Source organism: Silene latifolia, chromosome 10 (genome assembly GCF_048544455.1).
Source record: "Silene latifolia isolate original U9 population chromosome 10, ASM4854445v1, whole genome shotgun sequence".
Lineage (NCBI taxonomy): Eukaryota > Viridiplantae > Streptophyta > Magnoliopsida > Caryophyllales > Caryophyllaceae > Silene > Silene latifolia.
The window spans coordinates 151,858,321-151,872,068 of record NC_133535.1 but is presented as its reverse complement, the minus strand read 5'-3'; the positions used below and the strand labels follow the sequence as shown (position 1 = coordinate 151,872,068).

The window sequence follows — 13,748 nt, the reverse complement described above, 5'->3', positions numbered from 1 at the left end:
TATATTACATTGTTATATATATCTGAAGGCGTAATTCTTTTTTGTGTTCAACTTATAACTTATTTCGAAGTCTCAATTAGAATCGTAACACTTGAACTTATTTCAAACCGACCGAAATTTTAAATTTACGCGACAATGCAAATGAAAGTTACTAGGATTGTCACACCTTTAGTCCCTAAGGGTTCGACATGTTTAGAGGTGGCAATAGTTGATCCACAAAAACACAACATGAACTCGACATGAAGATCAGGGGTTCGGGCTAAGATGATGCAGCCCACTTAAGTAATGCAATCAACATACATAAAATTAAACTTGATTGCGTCGGGTTGGGGTTGAGGTTGAGATCTTTCGACACAAAATCACACGAAAAAACCCATTTATTTAAATGATCATATTTGTGTTGTGTTAGATAGAATCCACCTAACTTGTTCAAGAAATATGACATTATATTCTACATCATTTAGGTTAATGGGTCAAATATGTTAGTTGGGTTAATGGGTTACACGGGTTCAATATGTTGAAAATAAACCTCTGAAAAATAAATTGGGTTTTCACGTGGAGTTGGATTAATATAAAATGTAAATGTATCTGGTTAAGGTTAAAACAATTGACTCATTAATGTAAATGTGACAGGATTATGTTGATGTGAAATAAGCCTTTAACATCCCCCTACTACTAAGAGAATAAAAATTCTCTTAGTTTTCCCTCCAAAAAACATCAACATAAATTAGGAAATAAGTATCATAAAATTATCTTTTCAATAAATATGTTTTAATAATTATAACTCTAATCTTTTTATTAAATTCATAATTATTATTTTTTCATTAAAATTAAATAAAGTTAGTATTAAATTATAAATTAAAAGTTGTTAAATTTTTCAATAATGCAATAATTATTATTTTAGAGAATCACTTGACATTTCCTTTTTACTAAAAAAAAAAATAACAAATCTCAAACTTTTTCCGCCTAAGTTTACCGCATACGTCACTAACTACTACTTACAGTACTTAGTATATTTCTCTAATTAACTACTCCCCTAATTCATTTTAATGATATTCTGATTTTGTACACAATAAATGTATGTTGTATAATTGAAAATAGAAAAATACCAATAGTTTAATTGTTAATTTTTCTTACATTTCCATCTAGAAAAACCGTGCTATAACACGGGAGCTACACTAGTTGACATTAACATAAATCTTACACAAACCGAACAGTTTGCTAGGTCTAACGACAACTTAGTGTTCTAACTTTTTAGCTCCTTGTGGTCTATAGGGTTTGTGTATTTGGTTTAATTTTCAATTAACAATGAAATCGTAGTACAAGCTTGACAAAATCATCTTAATACTTCTTTTTAGAATAAAGTATACCTAAACAAATCTAAGACAAGGTATAATCTCCCTAATTAATGTCCCTAATCTTTAACAAAAGCCTTGAAACAACATTACCAGGATATGCTTTACCACAAACCAAAGCAAAGTAGAAATTAACACCTATAAATGAACTTGAAACATAACAAACTATAGTAGTCAAACTTAATTTCACTAATTAGTAAGCTCTTAATTTTGATTATTATCATCATTATAAGAAGTAGCTAATCATCCTAAAAAAATGGAAAAAGTTGGGCTAGGCCCAGAAGCGTTTCTGGTGATGAGAGGGTGGTTGTGGGTGGTGAAGGAGTTGGGTGACATATGATGGGTGTAGTTGATTATGTGAGGGTAGTGAGTTAGTGTTACCGAGAAGGGTATTTTTGTCATTTACCTTATTTGTTGACAGAATATTAGTTTTTATCCTTGGTTTATAATAACGATATTCAATTATTTATAGTCGATCTCTTACTTAGCAGTAATTTTCATGTTATAGAAAAGTTATTTTTATAGTGGTAAAATTAGAAAAAAGTAATTTCTACAATGGTAATAAGAGCTTTTATATCCTTTAAATCCACAAAAAATAGAAAGTAAGATGGAATGGAGTGAGTAATAAATGTTTTTATTAAAAGTGCAATTGATTATTACCGTATCTTGTATGAGCTTGTTTTAGATGGTGTAATTAATGAGAATAAGAGTTAGATCAAGTGGTAAGAGCGTTTTTCCCTAACGATAATATTGAGGGACCCGCGACATAGAGCGTGCGCATTTAAAAAAAATGGTGTAGTTGGTACTTGTACACACAATTTACTTTTAGATGTATGTGTACATACTAATCATATGTTCTTTTATTTTAGCAGGTAAATAAAAAGTATTTCTTAAAAATCCAAGTGTAAGAAGCTTCAATAATTTCTTTCTCAAATTTATTTTTTGACAGTGTAATTGGTGCTAAAATGTCTACTTGTTTGGAAAGTAAAGTCTAAAAGCGTCGTAAATAAATAAATGATCAGTAAATTGCGTCTTTAATTTTGACATAAAAAACTATGAAGAACTGACTTTCTACACTCAAAATCGCCGAAATATTGACAATATAAATCGTCAAAAATTTCTAATAGACCAAAAATCAATGCTTTTCGAAGAGTATAATTCTTGAGGCTTTTAGTTGTCAATAATCAATCAAAAAAGCATCGAGATAAGGGCTTTATTCTCGTGAAAGTTTTATCTTTTGAGATAAAATTTAGGTATGTGAATAAAACTTTATAGTACGAAAATATCTATCGACCCTAATTATTGTCAAAATGACTGTGACAGGGTGTACATCACGACTCAGACGATAATGACTTTTACTTTTTAGGGCTTGTCTGGAATGGATGGAATAGTTAGGGAGTAAATTTTAATTGGGTGATAATTACTGGGGGAGTTAATTATACTTGGGTAATGAGTTTCTTGAGAATAAGTTTGGCATATAGGAGTAATAATTAATGAGTAGATGTTTACTCCCTTAATCATCACCTGGGGGGTGGGTAATGTATTACCCCTTCATGAGGGTAATAAATTCGGGAGGTGAATAATTACTCTCATACCAAACATAAAAAAACGCACCTGCTTACATATCACTCCTCTATTCACTCCCGGCCGAGACATGCAAAGTGGTAAGCTTGATAGATTTGAGTCATAACCTAATATAATAGAATATGTAAATATGTAGAAAAGTAGAACATTGTCAACTTTTGTTAATGTAGGAGTCAGGGCCGACCCAGGGGTGTGCAACCCGTGCAGCCGCACAGGGCCCCCAATTTTAAGGGCTCAATATGAGTCCAAATTACTTTGTACATCTGATAATATATCTAATATCACGCTTTATTATCAACATATTGTTAGGGTCTCAGTGGTAGCAATGTCACCTTGCATTCTAAACATCATAGGTTCAGTTCTGCTTAGCTACATTAACCAACATGCCAATGAACTTTAATTGATATTAAGAAAGAGAAAATTATATTTATCACAAGTGTTAGGAATTATTAGCATTTTTTTTATCAAATTTTCATATTTCCTAATTATTTGTTTGTTTTTATTTTTCTCTTTGTGAGGTAAAGACAAACAAATTATTGCGACCGAGGGAGTACTTTATATTTATATATAAATATACGTGTATTTATATTAGGGGCCCATTTTTTCAATTTTGCACAGGGCCCCAAAATGACAGGGACGGCCCTGGTAGGAGTATAGTACCTTTATGTTCTGGTGGAGGTCGAAAGTAATGGACACCGTCGATGGCATTATCATTAATTTTGCAAAGTGTCTCATCAGGAATATATTCAGTTGGTATGAAATGCATGAAAGTGCGTTCCAGTCACTCATTCTCCCAACACTAATGTCAATTTGTGTCTATTTAAGAGCTACAATTTCAATTGTTTTCAAATCTCAACAAAGTACCACAATGGGCTTCTTTAAAAAATTGAAGCCACATTCAAATCAAGAACAACATCCCGAAGTCGAAGGGCGTAACGAGCAAGTCGCTACATTTTCCGAGGAGAAAAACTGCATAAGCTATGGTGCCTTGAGGTGCGATCAACCGCAACCGGCCCAAGGGAGTCACTATGCTCCTCACTCGGCAAACACCTGGCACCGTGGGATTGGAAAAGCCTACAGGAGGTTGATATAGGACCATTTTGCACTCTTTTTCGCTCTATTTTCATGCATATTCGACCCCATTTAAGGCGGTTTTGTACCCCCTTTACTCTCGTTTCTAGTCCCGATTCCCTTTACTATGACACTTTGGCCCCCTTGCAGAAATTGAGGCGGGAACGGGCGAAACGAAGCTAAAAAGACGGGATTTCTAAGCCTTGCATGAAAGAAGAAGAGAAGTATGCTGAGATGTACCCTCAGCCGGTAGGCCGGCAGCCGGCTAGCCGGCTGGGAGTACATCTACAAGGAAAATGAAGGAAGAATTGTGAAGAAGCACTCCCAGCCGGTGGCCCGGCGGCCGGCTGGCCGGCTGGGAGGACATTGAGCTTAGGAAATGCAAAGAATTGGAAGAAAGTTACAGAAACTTCCCAGCCGGTCAAATGACCGGCGGCCGGCTAGCCGGCTGGGAATCCCTCCAAAGGCAAAAAGTCAAGCTTCAAAGTCAAGCTGCCCCAGTCAGGTGTGGCGGCCGGTTGACCGGCCGTGCACACCTGATGACCTCAAAAATTGTTCAAAACTTCCAGAGATCTCCCAGCCGGTCAAATGACCGGCGGCCGGTTGACCGGCCGGGAGTACATTTACGAGTTTCAAAGCCCATTTCCAATTTCGGTCCTAATCCTTGTGTAACCTATATATACCCCTCCCCTTAAACCCTTTTACACACAACCCTAGATCCAGAATTTTTACCCTTTCAAGCTTTAAACTTTCTTAATCTCTTTGTTAATCTTTCCTTAATTAAAGTAGTTCTTCAATCAATTAGTGATTGAATTTGGGTTTGTAAGAAGATTGAAGGATTTCCTTCTTTATTATTTCTATCCAAATTCCTCTTTCACTATTTTGTTGGTATTAATTCTCTCCCTATTTTCATTTGTTTACATTTTGTTCTTCTTTTATGTTTGTTTGATTGTTTATGTTAAAATTGTTGTTGTTGTTTGTTTGTTGTTGTTATTTCCATCATTGTTCATCTTTCTATTGTTGATCTTTCCTTTGTTTCTCTTTCATTTGTTCATCATTGGGTAGTTGTCCTCAAAGACTTAATCTTTGAGTTGATTTGGTTAAAGATTGAGTCTTTAGGTTTAAATCTCTCTCATTATTAGATTAAATCATCTTTCCTTCCACCCATTGTTAGATTGTTGCATGTTTAGTAGTGAATTTCATCTTCTCACCATGTTTGTGACCAAAGTTTCCATCTTTGTTGTTTATTTTGCAATTAGGACCATGATTAGTGAGTAGTCTTCCACTAGGGCTCGGTTTGACTCAACATGAGTAATTTCATTAATTGAATTTCATAAAGGCTAATTATTTGGGGAAATTGGTGAGGGTAGTTTAGAGGATTGACATGGGTTATGGGTTGACTATTGGGTAGTGTTGATTTACGACCCTTGACCACCAACGAGAGTTGGTTAGGTTGTGATTTGGATACCCGAGACTTGACCCTATTGTTGACCTCGGTTGAGACCGAAAGGGAGAACCGGGGTAGGACACCTTTAAATTAGCGTTTGAAATCGACCCTCGAGAGAGGGAGTGGGATGACCCGGGAATTGATTGGGCTTAATGACCTTAGCAAATATTGGACTACCTTGGGAAAATGCATGTTTTTGGGGTAGTCGGGTGTTGGGTTAGGGATTCCGACCTTCGAACCCGAGAGGGGGGTTGGTGGGTAGTGCTAGTGTCCTATTTCGAACCCGAGAGGGGGGTCTTAGGCGAATTAGAGCCGTCACCTCCTCACCTAACTACCTTTGTGATTAGCCTAGAAATTTAACCATGTGGAATTGCGAATTGTTTGGGAAGAACCGAGTCCTAGGCCTTTTTTAATCATTTGAATTACAACTTATCTTTCATTGTTGCTCATTTACCTTGCTTTTATTTAGATTGCATCTCATTTCATTTTAGGTAGCATTAGTATATCAACCATCATCCTTTATTTTCGACTTAGCTAAACGATCGGATTAGAACAATTAGTAATCTTTTCAACTCCTTGTGGGATCGACCCTTAATAGTGTACAACGATAAAATCGTGCACTTGCGAGGTATAATTTGATAACCATCAGAGGTACAAAGGCTAATGAAAACTACTAGAAGAGGAAGTCAAATCATAAGGACTTCAGTTTCCATCTTTTCTATCCAACTCCTACTGTTTGTAAAATGTTATACTCTCATAAATAAAACTATGTAATGCCCAATAGTAGCAAGATTATCTAAAGTACGGAAACTATGTGATGCCCAATAGTAGCAAGAGTCTCAATTAATAAGCTAAAAAAAAGGGAAAAAAACCAACGAAATTTGTCAAAGCTCACTCAATTTCAAAAAAAAAAAAAAAAAAAAAAAAAAAAAAAAAAAATTAAGCTCATTGGTATAGAAAGAATGACTTAGTATAGGAACTAGGAAGAACCTTATATCAAGAACAAAATTCCATTAAAGATAAAGTTCTTGATTTTAAAAATTAGTGAAAAATAACTTGGTATAGGAAGAACCTTATATAAAGTTCTTTAATTGCACTTTCTCTAATAAACGAACCTTATACTTTCACTCCAAAAAACAATTATATGTAAGCTCTAATTAATAAATGAGCTATTTTGTTACCACCCGTAGAGTAAGAGTCAACACAAAATCAAAATTCAAAGTTAAGCAAGAAATATAAACATTTCATGAAATGATCATTTTAAAATCAAATATAAAAAATCTAATTTTTACAACTTTATGTCTTTTTTAATAATATAAAATAAAAGATTTTAATAATTCTGGCAATTTTTACACCATTTACCATCAATTTGACTCCTTCATGATTTTTATTTTATTTATTATAGAAGGATGTAAATTGTACTCAGATTAATAATTAATTGTAAAGTAATTAACATGGCTGAAATTATTACAAAAAAATTATTAACATGGCTGAAATTATTGAGTAAATTATATACATAAAAAAAGTAACAACCTTTCAGGAAAGATAGCTAAACAAGACTATTTAATCAGGTTTTATAATAACTTTTCTAACACTAAGTCTCCCTTAAAACAAATTTGTGATATAATCTATACAATAATATAAAAAGGTAATGTTGAGGATTTCTTTAACTAAGCAAATTGCAACAACTTTGTTCTTTCGTGCTGCCACGTGGAGAACTACACAAATACTCTTGGATCTTTCACATTCTCATCTTTCTCTCATTCATTCAATTCAATTATGGTTTATTCATTTACCTTCTACGTTATGAAGCTGGAAAGCCCCAATGTACTAATATTAATAACAAACTTTTAACATTCTCATATTCAAAACAATGAAAATTAAATTTTTCTGGAGCAAATTTAATCTATAAATACCCAAATTATTGCCATTTTTCTTTATCATATTTTTTTCGATCAACGTTTAGTGCTAAATTTGCTGTCTTTTCAACTGCGTTTAGATCTGATGTTTTTTTTTTATCATGTTCTACCATTTGTTGATATCTTTGTTCTAACTTCTAACCAAGTGTTTATATGTTGAGTAATTTTCATGCAGGTTATTTTGTTTACTTGATCATAATTAAGCAAATTTCAGCTTGATCAGGTCTTTTCTTTAATATGTCAATTTTGCTTATTGTATTTATGTGAAATACTATGTTTTAAATACTCTGAAAACTTTCTTTTGATGTTATGCAGACTTTTGACTTGTAGTGTTGGTTTCAAACTATTTCTCCCCAATGGGTCCACGTCATCACTTTTCGTTTTTTTACCGGATTTAAGTTAAATCGCTATGCCAAATAGCGATTTTAGTCATTTTGCATAAAATCGCTATCTGAAATGGCGATTTGACACTTTCTAAAATTAATCCCAGGTGTAAGTTGGGAGTGACCCAAAAAAGGCAAATCGCTTTGCCCATTAGCGATTTGGCCTAAATCATTATCATCTTACTCATCCTCTTATTACTATGACATATATCCACTTGTTTGTCTCTGAAAGCTTAACTCTTAATACATAACCCTTTCCGTTTGCAATTATAGTGTTGTAGGCTTCTGGGTTTGTTCAAATTTGGTATATTTCTTTCCCTACTGAAATTCTGGTCGCCCGAAAACAAGGAAGGCATACGACGACGGTGCGGCGAAGTGTCTCGAAACTGCTGACAACGCGTTACCATCAACTTATAATTAAACCTTAGTATGAAAGTCGTACCTTATTTCGACCAATACAGTGCATACAGGAACGACACAGATTGACCGCGTCGGTGCTAAAACAGAGTATTCGATTACGTACCAGCCCTCGCATAATACCTATAAGTTTCTAAAGCTCCATTCATGAATATACACTAACCTATTTCTTCTCAACCTATCTCTCCTCTGATGTCGCCGCCTTTTCTTCTCGACCTCTCTCTTTAATAAACCGCTTCTGCTTTCAATTTCCCATCACTCCAGGTTGCTTTTGTTACTCTTTTCTTTATTTTTCTAAGATTATGATCTTTCCAATTTTATTGCGATGTTGTTTGTTAGTGCTATACAGTAGTGTGATTTTCTTTAGTTTCCAATTTTGCTGGATAGATCACATTGGCCTCCCACAGTATTTTTTGTTGCCATGTCCAATTCTTAAGGTCAAATCGCTAATGGGCAATGCGATTTGCCTTTTTTTGGGTCAGCCCCAAGATTAATTTAAAAAAGTATCAAATCGCCATTTCAGATAGCAATTTTATGCAAAATGACTAAAATCGCTATTTGGCATAGCGATTTTAACTTAAATCCGGAAAAAAAAAACGAAAAGTGATGACGTGGACCCATTGGGGAGAAATAGTTTGAAACCAACACTAAAACGAGAAATAATTTGCTAAATAACCCTATTTTGAAAAAAAATTCCATTGATTAGTTTAACACATCAGATTGTACTCCGTAATAATGTATCGGAAAAGAGCGCACAAATATGTTAATGCCGGAGAACAAAAGGGATTACGAGACAAACATAAAGTCAATGATATACTTGAAGGGGAAGCACGACAATATACTGCTGCAATCACATGTCATGAATTAAAGAACAAAGACGCTTAGATGACGATTTCCTATTAACATGGTCCAGTGATGTTTTGGTTAAACTATTCAATAATTACTATTTTTTTTTTCGACACGTCAATTCAATTACAATGTTTTATAGAAAATTATGAGGATATATGTATAACTGACTAACCTACTATGTAACTAACTAGGTTGTTAGGTTGTTACAAATCAGTTAGTCGGTTAGAGTGGTTAGTTATCCACCGCAGCATAATTTGTTAGGAGTTGTTAAGAGCTATACATTAGCTTATATATATGAACTCCCATCCAGGGCCGTCTTGGACATTTCGGGGCCCCTGTGCGAAATCTGAAAATGGGGCCCCTGTTTCATGAGGAAATTTTCTAAGTTTTATATAAATCTAAATTTGAAAACATTGTGAAACAAAACTTAAATTTTATTATAGTCACTTTTTGAATAATAAATTAAATCCGCGTAAGAATATAAAATTAGTAGTTATTTAATTTCGTTATTTTTGGAATTTTTAAAAGTGTAATTTTACTTGATAAAAATTATTATAAATTGGGATTTGAACTTAAGAGGTGAAAATATTATGATCTACAGAGTAGTAGTAAACTAGTAATACTTGTAAGTTGAATGGAAATAAAATCAAATTTGTGGGCCCAAATATCAAAATGCAAGCAAAAAATAAAACATGGAACATTGATGATAGTTAGTGTCGAACACGGGACTTCAGGAATAGGAGACAAAAACTAAACCACTGTCACTCTATATGTATAATGTTTAATATGTGCGCCTTACTTACTTATCTGGTTATTGGAATTTCTGAGCCCAAATTTTGGGGGCCCTGTGCTGCCGCACGGACTGCACGGGCTCAAAGACGGGCCTGCTCCCATCTATTGTATATTCATAAGATTCATAATAATCAAATGATCAATTACTTACTTTCCCTCTCTTAATTCTCTCTACATTTCCTCTCCATAATCTTCATCAATATTGAAGGTTCACATGGTATCAATCGCCATTGTTGAACGATCCTCATAAACCACAAAGCTTCCGCATTAATCTTCATCTTTTCTTTTATTTTTTTTCATCTTTTTTCTGTCAATTTTTCTCATTCAAACATGCCTGAGTTTACAGAAACACCAGATTCTTCTCAAAATTCCTTCTTTTCTCCTTAGGATGATCCGCTTTTCTTGTCACCAAATGATCAACCCAATCTTCAACTTACTGCTTATCTCTTTGATGGTAATAATTTTCATCAATGGCAGCGAGATGTGATTCAAGCATTGGTTTCAAAGAACAAGGTGGGTTTCATCACTGGAGATTGAAGTGTTCCTGATCCGTCTGACAAGAAATTTAACCAGTGGGTTAGATGTGATCTCTTGGTTCTTCGATGGATTTTTAATTCAGTTTCTAAGACTCTCAGGGACAATTGGGAGTATGCTGATTCTTCCAAAGCTTTATGGGTTGAAATTGTTGAGCGCTTTGGTCAAATTAACATTCTTGAGCTCTATGATCTGAAGAAAACTCTCAGCAATCTGGTTCAAGAGAATCTTTCTTTGCTTGAATACTACAGCAAGATCAGGTCACTTTGGGAGGGCATTGACAACATGGATCTTATGCCTACTTGCACATGTGGGGTCATGTCTAAATGCACCTGCAATATCATGAAGCGGCTTCTTGATCGAGAAACTGAAGCAAAATTGATTCAATTGTTGTGGGATTGAACTCTGGTTATGAACAGGTTCAGACCACCTTGTTATCCATGGAGCCTTTTCCTCCAATAAACCGTGCTCTGAGAATGTTGCAGAAAATTGAAAAACAGAAGATCATCAATGATAATGCTTCTGAGTCATTGGTTGAAGGAGCTGCTTACAATGCCAAGAAGAGATTTTCTGATACTGCTCCTACTGATGAGTCCCAGCAGAAGAGATTCAAAGAATCATCCACTGAATTCTGTACACATTGTGAGAAAAAGGGTCATTACATTGCTGATTGTTATAGACTCAAGACCTGCACATTTTGCAACATTAAGGGTCATATTCAGGAGCGTTGTTACAAGTTCAAGGCTTTCAATGCTAGAAAGAACAAGGGTAAAGGAAAGATCACTGGTTTCTCAAGAACAACTAACAATGCATATACATCCTGTTCTGATCAAGATGATGAGTATGTTGATGTTACACCTCTTGATGATCATTCTGCCTAGTACCTCATACCACTGGGAAGGCTGCTGGTGATCAAGTTCATCCAGACATGGTGCAGAACATTGTGGATTCAATCATGGCAAAGGTTCTCAAGGCAATTTCTGATAAGACAGCACCAGAGATTACCCCTCTGCAGTCTTCTGTCCACTTTGCAGGTATGTCTTCCGTTAACTCTTTGCATGTCAATTTGGATTGGATCATTGATACAGGGGCATCAGATCATATGGTGTCCAATCTTTGCTTGTTATCTGATATAAAGCGTCTGTTAAAACCTGTTCATGTATCCTTACCTGATGGTTCAGTTAAAATAGTTCACAAAGCAGGTACAGTCAGATTGACATCAAAGATTATTTTGAGCAATGTGTTATACATTCCTGTTTTTAGGCAAAATTTACTCTCTGTTGGTAAATTTATTTCTGCTACTGCTTTGGTTGTCAATTTCAGGACCCTTCAAATAAAGAAGTGGTGATCAAAGCTAAGAGATATGGTGACCTTTACAAGTTCAGGATGCCACTCTCATCATCATCTATAGGAATAAATAATGTTGTGTGTAATTCACTAGTTCAGGAAACTGTTCATTCTGTAAATAGTTCAAGGAATAAAAGTACTACTGATGTTCAGTTGCTTCATAATAGACTTGGTCATAGTTCCATTGACAAATTGAGGCATATGAATGTAACATATGCTATAGCAATAAAAGATTTCTTTTGTGAATCATGTGTACTTGCCAAGCATCATATTCTTCCTTTTCCTAGAAGTAAATCATATGCACATAATCGTTTTGATTTGATACATGTAGATGTTTGGGGGCCTTATAAAATCCCCACCATGACTGGAGCTAGATATTTTTTGACTATTCTAGATGATCACTCTAGGAACACTTGGGTCTTTCTCATTCATAACAAGACACAGGTCCCTGGCTTGGTTAAGGGATTTGTCAGATATGTTGCTACACAATTCAATAGATGTATTAAGATCATTAGATCAGATAATGGCACTGAATTCTTTCAGGACCAATGCAAATAATTTTTTCAGTCTGAGGGCATTATACATCAAAGAAGCCTTGCAGGTAGGCCCCATCAAAATGGTAGGGTTGAACGCAAACATAGGCATTTGCTAGACCCAGCTAGGGCATTGAGGTTGCATTCTAATCTTCCAATTAAATTATGGGAAGATTGTTTATTAACTGCAACTTCCTTAATCAATAAAATGCCTAGTTCTGTCTTAAAGTGGCAAACACCCTATGAAATTTTGTTCAATCAACAACCATCATACTCTGAGCTCAGGGTCTTTGGCTGTCTTTGTTATGGGACTGTGCCTGTCACATATCGAGATAAGCTTCAAAAAAGGGCTAGGAAATCAGTTTTTATTGGCTACCCATTTCATCAAAAAGGATATAAGTTATATGATTTAGAGACTCATGTTACTTATACTTGTAGAGATGTCATATTCCAGGAACATATTTTTCCCTATAAGTGTAATATGTCCATTAAAGACCAACAGGCAGCTTCTTTACCTCTTGTTGACATCTTACCTGATATACAACAGGATAGTCAACAGAGGACTGATCAACAGCTGGTTAGTCAGGATAGGAACTGTGATAATCAGTCCATTTCTTTAGCTACTGATAATGTTGGTAGTAATGTTGCTGGAAATAATACATCTACTAATATCCCTAATTCAGTTAATACTGAGGATTCTACAACTATTGTACCTCTGACCAGAAAGTCAGAAAGGCCTAGAAAGCCCGGTGTATTGTTACAGGATTATCATTGTCCACTGAAGAATTACAGTATCTCACAGCCTTCTGCTCTACATGTCAAGGTTGTCAATAGTTTACCTAATTTTGATAAAGACTATATTATGTCTTTATGCAATGTTGTTGAGGCCAATGAACCTTATTCCTATAATCAAGCCAAAACAGATCATCAATGGATAGAGGCTATGAATCAGGAATTGAAGGCATTGGAACAAAATGAGACATGGGATTTAGTGTCCTTACCAGCTGATAAGAAGGCTATTGGTTGCAAATGGGTATATAAGATTAAGCATAAAGCAGATGGATCAATAGAAATGTACAAAGCAAGGTTGGTTGCCAAGGGATTTAATCAGGTTAAGGATAAGGATTATAAGCATACATTCTCACCTGTTGCTAAGTTTGAAACTGTGAGAACACTCCTTGCCTTAGCAGCCATAAGACAGTGGCCTTTGCATCAACTGGACATCAATAATGCCTTTCTCCATGGATTTTTAGATGAGGAGGTCTATATGAAACCTCCTCCTGGTTATTCACAGGCTCAATCAGGACAAGTGTGCAAATTAAAAAGGTCATTGTATGGTTTAAAACAGGCATCTAGACAGTGGAACCATGAATTGACCAAATTTTTATTAAGTGTTGGCTTTGTTCAATCAAAGCAGGATTACTCTCTTTTTACTAGGTATGATGATCAAGCACACAAGTTTCTGGTTTGTCTTGTCTATGTGGATGATGTTCTTATCACAGGAGATAAGTTAGATG

The 13,748-nt window shown here is 35.0% G+C and overlaps 1 long non-coding RNA gene across 1 annotated transcript; it reads left to right on the top strand.

Moving 5' to 3' along the window:
* Window positions 1-3,704: 3,704 nt before the first annotated feature.
* Window positions 3,705-6,240, top strand: LOC141609360 (uncharacterized). Its single transcript, XR_012527380.1, has 2 exons — window positions 3,705-4,022; window positions 6,109-6,240. It is a non-coding gene; the product is annotated as an uncharacterized LOC141609360 (long non-coding RNA).
* The last annotated feature ends 7,508 nt before the right edge of the window (window positions 6,241-13,748 follow it).